The sequence below is a fragment of the Lactuca serriola genome, chromosome 4 (genome assembly GCF_051521515.1).
Source record: "Lactuca serriola cultivar US96UC23 chromosome 4, Lser_US96UC23_V15, whole genome shotgun sequence".
Classification (NCBI taxonomy): Eukaryota; Viridiplantae; Streptophyta; class Magnoliopsida; order Asterales; family Asteraceae; genus Lactuca; species Lactuca serriola.
The window spans coordinates 353,629,635-353,645,139 of record NC_136411.1 but is presented as its reverse complement, the minus strand read 5'-3'; the positions used below and the strand labels follow the sequence as shown (position 1 = coordinate 353,645,139).

General features: G+C 39.8%; 1 pseudogene; it reads right to left on the bottom strand.

Annotated features, from left to right (window-relative positions):
• Positions 1-8,730: 8,730 nt before the first annotated feature.
• On the bottom strand, positions 8,731-14,005 carry LOC145099689 (1-aminocyclopropane-1-carboxylate oxidase homolog 3-like; annotated as a pseudogene).
• Between the last annotated feature and the right edge of the window lie 1,500 nt (positions 14,006-15,505).

Here is a 15,505-nt window from a genome sequence, read left to right as displayed (position 1 = left end):
CACCTGGGAAACGGAGAGAGACATGATGAGTCGCTATCCGCATTTGTTTGCTGGTGTGTGATTCCGGGGACGGAATCATTCTAAGGTGGAGACAATTGTAACGCCCGTGTTTCTAGGCTTGCCATTTTTAGCAATGTAATAGTCTAGGTTAGCCATTGTAACCCCAATTTGAAATAATAAAATGTATTATTTGTGAATTTGTGTATTATATGAGTTATGTGTTTATTTGCTTAATTATGTGATGTAATTAAATTAAGAATAAAATAAGCGTCAAATTTAAAGTGTGAGCTAAGTCCAATATCTTTGTATAAAGTTGTAGTGGTTGAAACAAGCATTCCGGAGATATAAGGAATGCCAAAATCCGAGTTATAACGAAGAAGTTATGACCTGTCGAAGTTTCGCGACGGGACCAGCACGACGCTGAGTGACGTAAAAATATGAATTTAAGATAGAGCGATATTTAGCCTTAGCGATCTAAATGAAAGTCGTAGATTTTGTTAAACCGAGAGCGTGCATAAAAGGAACGCCCAAATCTGACTTCGTATGAGGAAGTTATGATTTTTCTAAGTTTCGACTTAGCGGTATGCAGCCCGAATACTCGATTTAAGATCGAGCGGTTTTTAGCCGAAACAATCTAAATGAGAATCGAAGATCTCGTTGTTAGTAGCGAAACGATGAAAAGTTAGGCGAGAACGGACGTCAAACGAAGAAGTTTTGAATTTATAACGAAGTTTTTCTGTCCCGGCCTTCTAAAAATAAATAATAAAAATAAAAGTCAAAATTAGCCGATGGAGTCTAAATGAAAGTTGTAGAGTATGGTCTGACCTTCGCGTGGATATAAAGAACGTCGAAAACGGAGCTCGTATGCGAAAGTTACGCAATTTAGAAGTTCGACGAGTCAATTACGCCCCGCGTAATTGAGTACGCCCCGCGTACTTAGCCGGATGCAACTTGTCTGACCAATACTCGAGTGCCACAGATCGACGCATGCAGTGACGTCAAAGTACGCCCCGCGTAACCGAGTACGCCCCGCGTACTGAGTACGCCCTGCGTAATTTGAGATTACGCCCCGCGTAATCCCAGACCCTCAGCCTATAAATATAACTCGAAATCAGCCATTTTCTCTTGTTCAAACTCTTCCCTCTCTCTAAGTTTTGCCTCGATTTGCGTGCCAATCATATCCCGAAGCCCCAGTATCATTCCCGAGCCCCGAAGCAAGATCCGAAGCCCCGAGGATCCCGAAGAGCGTTATTCCCGAGGCGAAGCTCTGCCCGCGAGGAGTTCGATTTTGGTGAAGATCTTCCAGATCTATCAAAGTATACTACTTCTATAAGCCGTAGTGCTGTCGGATCATCTTCTGATCAAGTGAGTGTGTAGTTATTTTCTCTCCAACGCAATATTATGAAGTATTTAATATAAAATACGTGCTACGTGTATATATTTTGTGGTAATATGTTTGAATGTATATTCTCTATGAAATACGTGTTATGTGTGTATGCCTCATCTGTTATGTGGAATATGTATTGATTAAAGCATGCTATACAGGTTTTTAAAACAATGTATAAAAATGTATATTTTTATCTACTAATATGTTAGGTAGAACATGGGTAGATAATTGGTGTGTAATAAACAGATGAGAGGCCTCGGTGTTATTGGTGTTATTCTAGTCATTCAGCAGAGTATGGATGACGACCACGGACTATTCTAGACTGTCCTGTGGAACACTAGCAGGCTCATTACCTATAGGTGTTGTGAACGACGTGTTCACCGGTGTACTCTATCCCCCACATGGTTGCCTTTAGGACACTTATTGTTGAGGAAGCCCCTCTGCAGTAATGTCCGTCCCGATGAAAATCCTGAAATAAGTTCCTTATAATAGACGTTATTTTTAGGAACGTAAGGTGAGGATAACGGGAATGGGTAATCGGGTTTATTGTTGATTGATGAAATTAAATATAATTATTGTGGGTTTGAAAACCCTATATGCTCACCAGGCTCCCAAGCCTGACCCACTCAGTTGATTTGTATTACAGGAAGTGGCGCAAGAGCTTAAGATGGGCGAATCATCAAGTCATTTTTGTTTACAAGTCTGCATATGTATATATTTGTTGAACGACTTGTAATATCATCGTTTATGCTTTATGATCTATATCGGAACATGACATCCCGACTTTTGATTATGAAATGAAATCATATTTCTATATGAAATGTTTTGATAAATATCTATTTTATCATGTTTTGTTTTTGGGAACAAATTTCGCATCTCTTTTAAAATCAAACGGATTTACTCTGAAAATGTTTTAAAAAGCATAAATGAAATCGGTCTTTTCTGGCCAAGATTTTGGGGATGTCACAAGCATTCACTCCAAGTCCTCCTCCTTGGATCCTGGATTACGAGTACTCTACTCTCATGAGCTCCTAACTGCTATCTACTCGCTCTCAAATCATCTCAACAGTAGAAATCTCCTAGGCTAAGACATCACAAATCAGGCCACTCTAGTCCTAATATGTATACCTAGCCTACTCTAGCATGCATAATGTAACATAACATATCTCATAACACATAATGTAAGGGTACTTTTAGGAATTCACCGTTCGGGCGCTGGCTGATCGTACACACGGGTCTGCTCTGTTTGTCTCAAAACTCTTTTTACTCTTTTCAAAAATTTTACTTCATTATCAAAATTTTCCTCAAATCCTCAGTTTGAGTTCAGATACGCCTGAAGGTGCATCCGAATCTCTCAAACCAAGGCTCTGATACCAACTTGTAACAACGTAAATTTCAAAGAAAAATTTTCATTTTTTTTGTCTCAACCATTTTCATATAAAATGTTTTATAAAATATCCAACATTAGTTATCAAAACATATCGTTTCCCAAGATCTCAAAAATCAAATCCTCCCTCTAGTGTGTACGAGTCACGTCGGCGCCTTTCCACGGTCCTCGCTAGTACCTGAAACACATAACACAACAATTGTAAGCATAAATGTTTAGTGAGTTCCTCAGAATACCCTTACACACATACGCCTTTCCAGGCCATACTCTACATGACCTTCCGGTCCATGTGTCTTAGGGGACTTCCTTCCCAGTCCCAGTAGACCTTCTGGTCCTACTCGTATCGACCAACCGGTCCACGTCATAATGTCTTCCGGCCCATATCATACATAGCATACATATCACATACATAACGCATACAGAACATGCAATGCATATCATAGAAAACATGCATCTCATAACATACGAGACCTTCCGGTCACACATAGGTACCTTTCCAGGTACAGTATAGTGAGAAGACTCACCTCTGATATCTCGGTAAGTCTCTGTCTCAGTAGAAACGTGATCTAGCCTCCGCCTAATCACATAAAGCACATACTCCCATAAATATAACTATACTCCAACCTTTCTTAACATCCTCAGAAGGGTAAAAGACCATTTTACCCCTCTCCTGGCTCAAAGGCCTTATTGTTGACCAAACCCTAAAGTGAACAAAAGTCAACTGTCAAACTTTGACCCGACTCGTCGAGTGCACTTGGGCGACTCGGTGAGTCTACATGTGTCCACTGACCCTCTTAGTCCCTTTCTTGGCACGTCGAGTCCTTCTCTTTACTCGACGAGTCACACCTGGCATGAATCGTGGGGCCACCTCGACTCAACTCACCGAGTCTCAAGAACAACTCTGCGAGTACCGCCTTGAACCCCAATCCTCTAACCCGTTTCTGACTCACTGAGTTATCCCCCAACTCGGCAAGTCTACTCATAGAGCTATTCACATGAAACCCTAACCCTACTCGCCGAGTCTCAAGAACAACTCGGCGAGTTCATGCCATTCACCATCTCTATTGACCTCCTGGGGTCAGATCGGTTCCCCTAATCCATAGATCTGGCCTACCCAAGCACGAAAGTCACGTAAAGCTCGAAACTTGATGCTTACATATCAACATAATGGCATCCAATGGTGATTTAGTCCCAAAAGTGGCAACCTATGTCCAATAATCCCAAAATGACTCATAAAGCTCCATGGGATAAAGTCTATGGACCTCTTTGAGTCCAGATCCAAAGCATAAACTCGAGAGGGGACTAAATACTCTACATATTCTTCTTCTAAAGGGTTTAAAAACCCTAACTCTATGAATCAACACCCAAAACTGGAGAAGGTCCGAAGGAATACCTTAATATGAAGCCTTTGATCTCTGAAGAAACTAGATTTTCACTTCCTTCAGCCTGCTTTTGCCTTGGTCACCTTCTCCTTCAAATTTCACCAACAAATGATCAACAATGGCCTCTCTTCACCTCACAAGAGATTTAGGACTCTCTCTGGGGTGTGGTAGCCGTAATGGACGGCCATAAGGGCCTTTAAATAGGTCTCAAACCCTAGAAATTAGGGTTTCATTAAACACCGTGCACTCGCCGAGTCCACTCATGAACTCGCCGAGTCCAGCTGTGAACTCGCATACGAATCCGCGACCATACTCGGAGAGTCTATACGCCAACTCGCTGAGTTCCCCCACAAAACCCAAAAATAAAGGAACAAAATCTCATACCTAGAAATTCGGGTGTTACACCCTCACTCTAGACAACCATTCGTTCAAAATCGATCTAATTTCGGTCACAATAAAAAGTTTTACATCATCATTGTTATGGATTGGTTAAGTTCTAATCGTGCCGACATTTTATGTTACGAAGTGACCGTCCGCCTTAATCTGCCAAATGGCGAGACCTTCCTCATCTACGGCGATAAACCCAGTACAAATATACAAATCATTTCTTGCGTCAAGGCTCACAAGTACCTCCAAAAGTAATACCACGCCTTCCTAGCCCACGTCGTAGATAAGAAACAAGGGGTGAAGGATATCAAAGACATTCCGGAAGTGTGCAACTTCCCTGGCGTATTCCTAGAAGATCTCTCAGGTGTACCGCTCGCACGACAAGTCGAATTCCGAATCGACTTGGTTCCCGGTGCTACCCCCGTAGCCAAAGCTCCGTATCGCCTCGCACCGGAAGAAATGCAAGAACTGTCTAGTCAATTGAACGAACTATTAAGCAAGGGGTTCATCAAACCGAGCTTTTCACCCTGGGGAGCACCAGTCCTATTTGTGAAAAAGAAGGATGGATCCTTTCGCATGTGCATGGACTATCGGGAGTTAAACAAACATACCGTCAAGAATCGATATCCCCTACCCCAAATCGACGACCTCTTCGACCAACTTCAGGGAGCAAGCAACATTTCAAAAATCGACTTGAGGTCGGGTTACCATCAACTGCGAGTTCAAGAGGATGATATTCCTAAGACAAATTTCAGAACGCGCTACGCCCATTACGAATTTGTGGTGATGCCCTTTGGACTAACAAACGCACCTGCAGTATTCATGGACCTGATGAACCGAGTGTGTCGACCTTTCTTAGACAAATTCATGATCGTATCCATTGACGATATCTTGGTCTATTCGCAAAGCAAAGAAGAGCACAGCCAACATCTACGACTAGTATTGGAGACTCTAAGAACTGAGAAGCTTTATGCTAAATTTTCAAAGTGCGAATTTTGGCTCCGAGAAGTGGGATTCATTGGCCACGTAGTTAGCGAGAAAGGGATACATGTGGATCCCTCAAAATTCAAAGCGATCGAAAGCTGGTCAGCACCTACAACACTGACAGAAATCCGACAATTTTTAGGACTCGTTGGATACTACCGAAGATTCATCCAAAACTTCTCCAAGATCGCTAAACCACTCACCATCCTGACTCAAAAAGGTGTGATGTTTAAGTGGGAGAAATTAAAACAAGAAGCCGCCTTCCAAACGTTAAAACAAGCCCTACGCAGCGCACCGGTCTTGTCTCTCCCAGAAGAAACCGATGACTTCGTGGTGTATTACGATGCTTCAAATCAAGGTCTCGGATGTGTGCTCATGCAGAGAGGCAAGGTCATCGCTTACACGTCAAGGCAACTTAAGACACACGACATTAATTATACTACCCACGACCTTGAACTGGGAGCAGTAGTGTTCGCCCTAAAGATCTGGAGGCACTACCTCTACGGCACAAAGTGCATTATCTTCATCGATCACAAAAATCTTCATCATATCCTCAATCAAAAAGAGCTCAACATGCGGCAAAGAAGATGGGTAGAGCTGCTGAACGACTACGAGTGTGAAATTCGCTATCATCCGGGCAAGGCAAATGTTGTAGCCGATGCCCTAAACATAAAGGAATATTCGGGTCGTCGGGTGAAGTCATTAACAATGACAATCCATTCACACCTGTTCACACAAATCAAGGAAGCGCAGCTTGAAGACATGAAACCAGAAAATGTGACAGGTGAGGCATTGAGAGGGATGGATAAAAACCTAGAAGTTATGGGAGATGGAGCTCGTTACCTCATGAACCGGATCTGGACACCGAAGTTTGGTGGGTTCCGAGACGTTGTCATGAAGGAAGCACACAAGTCTCGATATTTCATCCATCCAGGTTCGGATAAGATGTATCTAGACCTCAAGAAGTCATACTGGTGGCCGAACATGAAAGCTAAGATTCCTACTTATGTGGGCAAGTGTCTGACTTGTGCCAAGGTCAAGGTTGAATACCAGAAACCCTCAGGACTACTACCACATCCTGATATACCAGAATGGAAGTGGGACCGAATAACCATGGACTTCATAACCAAGCTGCCTAAAACATCAGGCGGACTCGATACCATATGGGTAATCGTTGACAGACTAACCAAGTCAGCCCACTTTCTACCAATGAAAGAGACCGAAAAGATGGAGAAACTGACAAAGTTGTACATCAAGGAAATCGTGACATTGCATGGGGTACCAAAGTCCGTTATCTTAGATTGGGATAGTCGATTTACCTCACGATTCTAGAAATCACTTTAGAAATCCTTGGGAACTAGGCTGGACATGAGTACAACTTACCACCCACAAACCAAAAGACAGAGCGAGCGAAGCATTCAAATGCTAGAAGATATGTTGAGAGCCTGTGTGATAGATTTTGGTAAAGAATGGGATACCCATTTACCACTTATCGAATTCTCCTACAATAACAGCTATCACACTAGCATCAAAGTCGCCCCATTCGAAGCTCTTTATGGTTGCAAGTGCCGATCATCCTTGTGTTGGGCAGAAGTGGGGGACACTCAACTAGCTAGGGGGAAAGTCCCTAATAGCACCCTCACTGGTCCTAAAATCATAAGAGAGACCACAGAAAAGATTGTTCAAATTCGGGAAAGAATGAAAGCATCCCGAGATCGACAAAAGTGTTACGCAGATAAACGACGCAAACCCTTGGAATTCTAGGTCGGTGATTGGGCACTACTAAAAGTTTCCCCTTGGAAAGGAATGATACATTTTGGTAAACGTGGGAAACTAAACCCAAGGTACATCGGACCGTTTGAAATCCTTTCCAGGATTGGCCCCATGGCGTACAAACTCCGACTACCACAAGAACTTAATAACGTAGACCCTACCTTCCACGTATAACACTTGAAAAAGTGCTTATCCGACGAGACCCTCCACTACTAGAAAAATAGCCTTTTATGACGCTCATCGCGCGTCGTAAACGGCTCAGACAACGCGCAAATGCGCGTCAAGGAAGGCCCTGTCATAAAGACAGACGACGCGCTTTTACAACGCTCATTTACGACACGCAATGCGTATCAAGGAAGGTCATGTCATAAAGGAAGACGACAACATTCGCGCGCCGTAACCTTACAACGCGCATGTTAATGACACGGAATGCATATCAAGGAAGCCACTGTCAAGAAAGTCCATGTCATAAATGAAGATGACACACATTTTTGCGTTTCGTAATTTTAAATGTTAAAAAAATATTATTTATAGGGTTACTAATTTTCAAATTAAATTTGCATTTAATGTCTCATAACAAAAAATAAAATATTATATACAAAAAATACAATCCATTGCATAAAATTTAATATCAAAGAAATAATCGGTCCATGGAAAGATAAAACAAATCAATAGAAGTTGTTTTCTCCCTATACATGATTATTACATACTACATAACAAACTTTATTTCATATTCAAACATATGATTTCATTATTCATTAAAAAATATACACCTACAGCTAGACTTGGATGATCCGTGATTGAATACGATTTCCAATGTAACTTCGCTCCAAATGAGAAGTAATACCTTATTGAGGCTCTCTTCAGCGGGTTTTCTTTCAACAGGATTGGGACTAAGTGTTGTTTGTAGAACAACAGCTAGACTTGGAAGATCCATGTTAGTGCCTTTTGAATTAGAAGGATAACAATTTTGGAAATCGTGGAAGGATTGTGAAGGAAGTGGTGACAGAATTCCTCTAGGGTTTACAGAAATCTGCAAGGAGGACTATGTAGGAAAGAAGGAATAAAAAGCAGCATGAAAATATAAAGATCATCATCTAGATAATAGAAGTCAAACCTTTGACCACTTCTTTAATGATACCATATGACAGATCCAAGTTCCATAAAGTTTCAAAACTGCATGAAAACATTATATAGGATATTAACACATAACACTTAATAGTATATCCTGTTAATTAAAATATGACATGTAAAATGTGGTTTACCTGCAGTTGAGAATAAAGAGGTCGTTTACTAGTGACTTGAGAATTTGCCAGTGGTAAAAAAGTAATTGAGGATCAACTTCCTCAGAAAAGTGTAGTGTAGGGCTACATTGATAATCTCATGACATTGTATAGCATTACACATTTACACTTACAAAGTTTTACAAATCAGGACATTACACTTCGACATTCTTCAAACTTTGTGTAGATTGTGTATGCAATGTCCAAAACTGACATGTCATCTGGTCCAGGGAGGTATCTACAAATGTACAAAAGCATTTAATTAACACATATAATAATTATAGAATAGGATTCAAGATTAACAAGTACATAACATAATATGAAACTACTCATAAAAACAAGAATGCTCAACAGTTTAAGTTTAAAACCACAAATAGACAACATAAAATGACTCATTTAAACTTGGTAGTTTACCTTGCTGAACTTATTAAGTGCAGACAGGTTCTTTTATAAATTGTGTTGTCCACATTTAAAGAAGAAGCCAAAATCAGTCTCATCTTTCTGATAGCCTCGTCCACCACCTCTCAAAACCTGAAAATCAAAGCACAAAAATGCAAATCACTATAGATTTTGTACACCATTTTTGAAAAATATAACTATAATGACTTAAAGATGTACAAATTATGATAGATGAGGACTACCAAATGCAACAAACATTAGTTTAATCTGAAAACCTTCTCATATAAAAACAAGGAACATGAAAATATCTGTAAAATTCTAACCTGGGAAACTTCAACTTCTTCATTAAGAATAAACAAATCGATAAGAAATTCACATATTTCAAACCTATGAAATTAACGAATTGAATATATTCTATTCATTTTGATAATTCACACACCTGGGTTAGAATGAAGAAATCACGAGGATTTATTTTGTAGAGTTCCATGTCTGAATCATCGCCTTCTTTTTCATTGCTATCTATCTTGAATTCAACCATATGCTTGACCCACTAGAAGAAATATTTATAAGAAAACCAAAAAAGAAAAAGGATGAAAATAAGAAGAAGAGAAGATATTAACCTGAAGATTGGGATCTTCCATGGATAACCTTCCTGTTGTTGTTGAAGTTTGGAGCCAATGTCCATGAAGTGTATATCTTTGAGTCTTCATAGATAATTTAGAAAGTGAACAAATGGAACCCAATGTAAAGTACGGGTGTCAATCCAAACTATTCCTTTTCTTCTTCACTTCGTTACACTGAACACGAATGGGAAGATTTGACCAAATCGAAGTCAAAATCGAAACATCTCCAACCCTTCGCTATTCAATATCAAGCCTCCGTTCATCAATATCAAAGCTAAGGAATCTCGAGTCCTTTCCTTCGCTACTTGACATCAAGTCGACGTCTCATTCCATCCCATTGCTAACGAATCCTTCTATATCAACCCTTCGACATTAAAACAGTGAGACACCAAATTCGTTTATGCTAGATGCGAAGACTCAAATTAGATCATCAAGTGTCGATTATCAATTACCAATAGCCATTTGACCATCGACCACCGTCCTTCTCTTTTCATTCAACCAGCCATAACCTTCGCATTTACAAACCATTGACATTGAATAACGCAAAATCGAACACATAAGACCACCAAAATCGAATTCTTTGTTTTTCAGTCATCAACCCAAATCGAATACTCAAAATCACATACTTCACTTCCCAGATGCGAACAGTGGCATTCGATTCCTGTTCGTCTGAAAGACCCTAACTTTTGTATTTATGAAAGACCCAAACTTTCATACACGACAATATAGTTACTCCAAAACATGCTACTTGCATATTCATAAAAACAATATTTTACATTGATAAAGAGGTTACAAACTACTGGATACAAACCGACAATTTTAAAGTGTTATATATTACATATCTTCCCAGGATTTTATAGTTTTATACATATGGGAGTGCAAAATACAATAGTTTCAAACTATTCATAAACTTCTATCGATACAATAGTTTCAAACTATTCAAAAATCTTCTACCAGTATATAACTATACTGGATGCTTATCTCCTGCAAATTTGTTAAACATTGAGAGGGTAAGCGGTGACGCTTAGTGAGTTTAATAATAGATACAATATAACGTTATGTCATATATATACTTCAATATCGCTAAAGCAAAGAGAAACAGGGAACAACAAGGGCATATGTGAATCATGTGATCAACATTCCATATCAATCATTGACTTGATTTAAAGATATACAATCAATGAGACATAACAATTTCCATGCTTGATATACATCAATAAAGCTTTGGCCCAAACGGCACAGAAGATATACAACTTCGGATTTACATTTTGGTAGATTTTAGGCTTATAGCCCTGTCTAACCTTCTGCCACTACCATAGAATAGAATTCATTCTCTTACGGAGACATGTTCCACATGGCCAGAGGCTACATACCAGTACCAACGTGAATCTATGTCCTTTCACTGATCACATGGTCAAAGGTATTTCTTTGCTATTAAAAATAGCGAATAAAAATAACCCGGAATAATAACACTGAAAAGCACGTAGCACATATAGCACATAACATACAATTGTTCCTATATATTAAACTCACCGTGAAATAACCGAGGGCTAAAATATTAATTTGGGCAGCACTTCGGCTCTAAATATAACTTTCGTCGTTGAAAACCGGGAGTTTTCTTGAAAATCGGGCTCTGCGAAGGTAGAGCTTCGAAACCAAAAAGATAAATTTTACGGGCTTCTCGGGAGTCTCGGGGCGTGTTTCGGGCTTGGGAATCAGTATCGGGGCTTCGGGGGAAGTCAGAATAGTAAAAATATCAAAAAGGGGGGGGGGGGGTGAAAGTGGCAATTTTCCAAAATTACCCGAGAGGTCTCGCAGGCCCTCGTATTTATAGGGAGGTCCGAAGTCGGCTAAGGAAGGGGAGTCAGCAGCGAGGGCACGCGGCATCAGCAGGGCGAGGGTGCGCAGGTGGCTCGCACGTGGTTTGCGCATGCGAGGGGCTCGGTGTCGGCCTCTGATTGGACCAAGGTCTAGTCTGAGGCTTCGGACGTGGCACCCCTGCGAGGCTCGGACACGTGATAAAGGGCACGCGCCCGATTCTTAGTGGACCGGACTTCGGATGCGAGGGCAGGCGACACGTCTCGCTAGCTGGCTTCGGTGACTCACCAAATTTTGGATACGTGGCGTGTTTTAAGCGAGGGTGACGTGGCCGAAGTCCACATATACGAGATTTCTCGGTTTTTGTGCAAAAACTTCTAAAAGCCATAACTTTCACATATGAGCTCCGTTTTTGACGTTCTTTATATGCACGCGTAGCTAAAATTATGCTCTACAACTTTCGTTTAGACTTCGTCGTCTAATTTTGACTTTAATTTTAATATTATTATTTTTAACAAACCGGGACAGAAAAATCCGTTAAAAATTTATAACTTCTTCATCCGACATCCGTTTTCGTCAGACTTTTTACCGTTGCACTACTAATGACGAGACCTTCAATTCTCGTTTAGGTTGTGTCGGCTAAAACTCACTCGATCTAAAATTCAAGTTTTTAGTTGTCTACTGCTAAGCTGAAACTTCGAAAAATCATAACTTGCTCATACGAAGTCAGATTCAAACGGTCTTTATATGAAAGTTGATTATTTTTACGAGTTCTACAACTTTCATTTAGATTACTAAGGCTAAAAATTAGTTTATCGAAAACTAAATTTTTACACGACAAAGTATTTTCCGGATTTATCACGGATCTTCGTTTGGTCATAACTTCTTCGTTATAACTCAGATTTCGATGAGGTCTTCGCCCAAATGTTTCTAACGAGATTATCTACAACTTTCAATAATAAAATTTTACTTATTCCAAATTTTATATTTTCGCTAAATTTCACTATTTGGCTTTTAATTGGAATCTCATAAGACTTCCAATATTTTATGAGTGATTCTAAACATAGTTTTACTTCATTTCTAGTAAAAACTATTTGTTAGAACTCAACATTCAATTTCACTTAATATTTCATAATATTATTTACTTAAAACACGATTTTAAAACGTGTATGTTACATCGTCATCAATCGACCTTTGAGAGAATCAGTGAAGTATTAATGTATTATTCATAATAAATAAAAAGACGATTAAATTCACATAAAAGTTTAGACTTTAGACAAGTATACTTACAGTTAACCAATCAACAAGTTGTTCAAGGACCCAAGACTGAGATTGTTTGTTGGCATAGAATATTTCAAGGAGCTCCCATGCAGCTTTCAGAGAGCTTGGCTCCTCATCAATCTATTGTGAAGATTTTATAAAGAAAACATAAAGATTAACAATATGATAAAAGGAAACAATTAACGAAAACAAATACCTTTAATACTATCTTTGGATCTTTAATTAACGAGCTAGGGCTGGACTTCCTGTTTCCTAAAAGGGAATTTATTTCCTTGTTGTACTCAAGAACATATTTTGACCTGGTTGCATGAAGTGAGACAACAATCTATAAGAAATGACTTCCAGGATGGAGTAGATTAACAATCAGACAGTAAATTCGAATGTCCTCAAGATTTTGACCTGATTCCCTCAATTTCTAACACGAATTCAAGATTTTACTTGAAAGCAAAACCCAAAAAGAATAAAAAGTTAGAAAAAAAAAGTTGGAATTGAAATTTTGAATTTAACAACAAAGATTCAAGATTTTACTTACACTTTGGATTTTGATGGCGGATTTCCAGACCTTCGGTTTGTTCTTGTAAAAGCACAACTAGGAATCCGTCGTCTGTATGATCGCTTGTGCCCATGGTTAGCTCTAGTTGTGGACAAGCAAGGTAATAATGGCAAGAGAATAAAAGCCCCTTGCCACAATCGAGATCTCCAAGGTGATTCACGTTCAACCCCAATGCCTCTGAGAATAATATGAAAAGTATGCCTCAGAATTTCATGACTTGATTTGAGTACTCGATTTAAACGTCTCTACAAATCTCCTATGATTCCTCAGGCGGCGGAGATGACGAAGCCATAAATGAAAAGAAGGTGTCTCTCCAGTTCAAGGCGGGGGAACTATACATATCGTAATTGTTGTTATACACTAATGTACTCGAAAGATCCCTTGTGTAAAACCCTTTCTTCACCTCGTCATCTTGTTCATGAAATCTACGAACTCCTTGAACCGCCTCATCCATCACACCCACAGGAATCCCATGATTCACCACCTGAAAAATACCTAGGTTCACGGACGCTTCACGAATCATCTCCACCATCGATGCTCTATGGGTCGATTGAAGGTCTATGACCGGAATCTTGACAATAGTGGTGGATATTTTGGGAGTGGTGTCCCGTGGGTGGAAGAAGATGGGAGGGATTTTCCGGATTCCGACATCGACGAGGCCTTTGACGTTGGTTTTTGTTTGGTCGAAAGCTTTGAGCTCCGATTTTCGATCGTAGCTTGAGCCAACTGAAGCAATGGTGGCAGCCATTTTCGTGAAGATGATCGTGTTATATATGAGAAGGTATTCTCTAGAAATGTAAGTGAGGATCCTTGCAATTGTGGCCCTATGAATGTAAAGTGTTCGATTTCTTGTGAGAAATGAAGAGATAGAGATAAATCTATGGAGGATGTGGGTCGTTCTTTGAGGGATGAAAAAAACCCTAGTTTCTTAGACTTTGTGAGGACGGGGTTTTCTAATTTTTAGATTCCCGCAAGGTATTAAGGAGGGGACACGATGTTTGATGAGACCGATAAGGAGGTCAGGAGTGGCGGAGAAGCGGATCGGAGAGGAGAGAGAAGGAGGAGAGGGGAGAAGATGAAAGATAGAAAGAAGGTAGAAGATAGGTTTTCAAAATTTTGGGGATTTCTTTCCCCCTCTACTAAACGCGCGTTTTCATTAAAATTATAAAGCAACAGGTATAAAGGACGCGCCTTTAAAATAAAGCGCCCTCCGTGTTTTTAATTTCTTTTCTTGAGACACTAATTTAAGGGCGCACAATAGTGCGTGACGTAAATCCTTAATTTTTTTGAAGAGATGACATTTTTTAATGTCACTCTCTTTTACGTAACATAAATCAATGAGTGTCGTGGTTAGCGCGTCGTAAAAGGGCCTTTTTCTTGTAGTGCTCGTAATACCACTTGAGGAAATCGAAGTTAACGAGAATCTCCACTTCGTGGAAGAAGCGGTCGAGATCATGGATCGGGAAATCAAAAGAACAAAGCAAAGTCGTATTCCCATTGTGAAGGTTCGTTGGAATGCAAAACGAGGACCCGAGTTCACCTTGGAATGCGAGGATCAAATGAAACAAAAATACCCGCATCTTTTCTCAAAACTCTTGAAGTCCCAGTCAGAATGTAAATTTCGGGACGAAATTCCCTCTAACGGGGGGATGATGTGACAATAGTCACTTTCGGGTCAAGTCAAAGTCAAACAAAGTCAATGAGTCAGACCGGTTAACTCAATTAACCCTTGTATATTAAGGTTTACGTTATGTAATTATTGTACAACTAGCTATTTTAATGAGAAAACATGATTTGGAAAATTCGTGTGTTTAATTTTCCTTAGCCTAAACAATGAATCAAAGCGATAAAACACTATTGCACACTCATCGGGAGTGTGTAGGACACTAAAACATGGCTTAACGAGGTTTACGGACATTGCGTTGCGAAGTCGGATACTCAAAAAGGTCATAAAGGGAACCTCTCTTAATCGCTTTCACTCTATCTATATATATTTGAAATCTCTCCCAAATCTCTCTCCGTATGTGAAATCTCTCCAAGTATGTCAAATCTCTCACAAATCTCTCTCTGTATGTGAAATCTCTCCAAGTATGTCAAATCTCTCCGAAATCTCTCTAAGAATATGGAATCTCTCCCAAATCTCTCCAAGAATGTGGAATCTCTCCCAAATCTCTCTCAAAACCCCTTTTGATTTATTTTAATCATTTGGGGCATCCCGACACTTGACTTGGTGAAAAACCACTCGAAG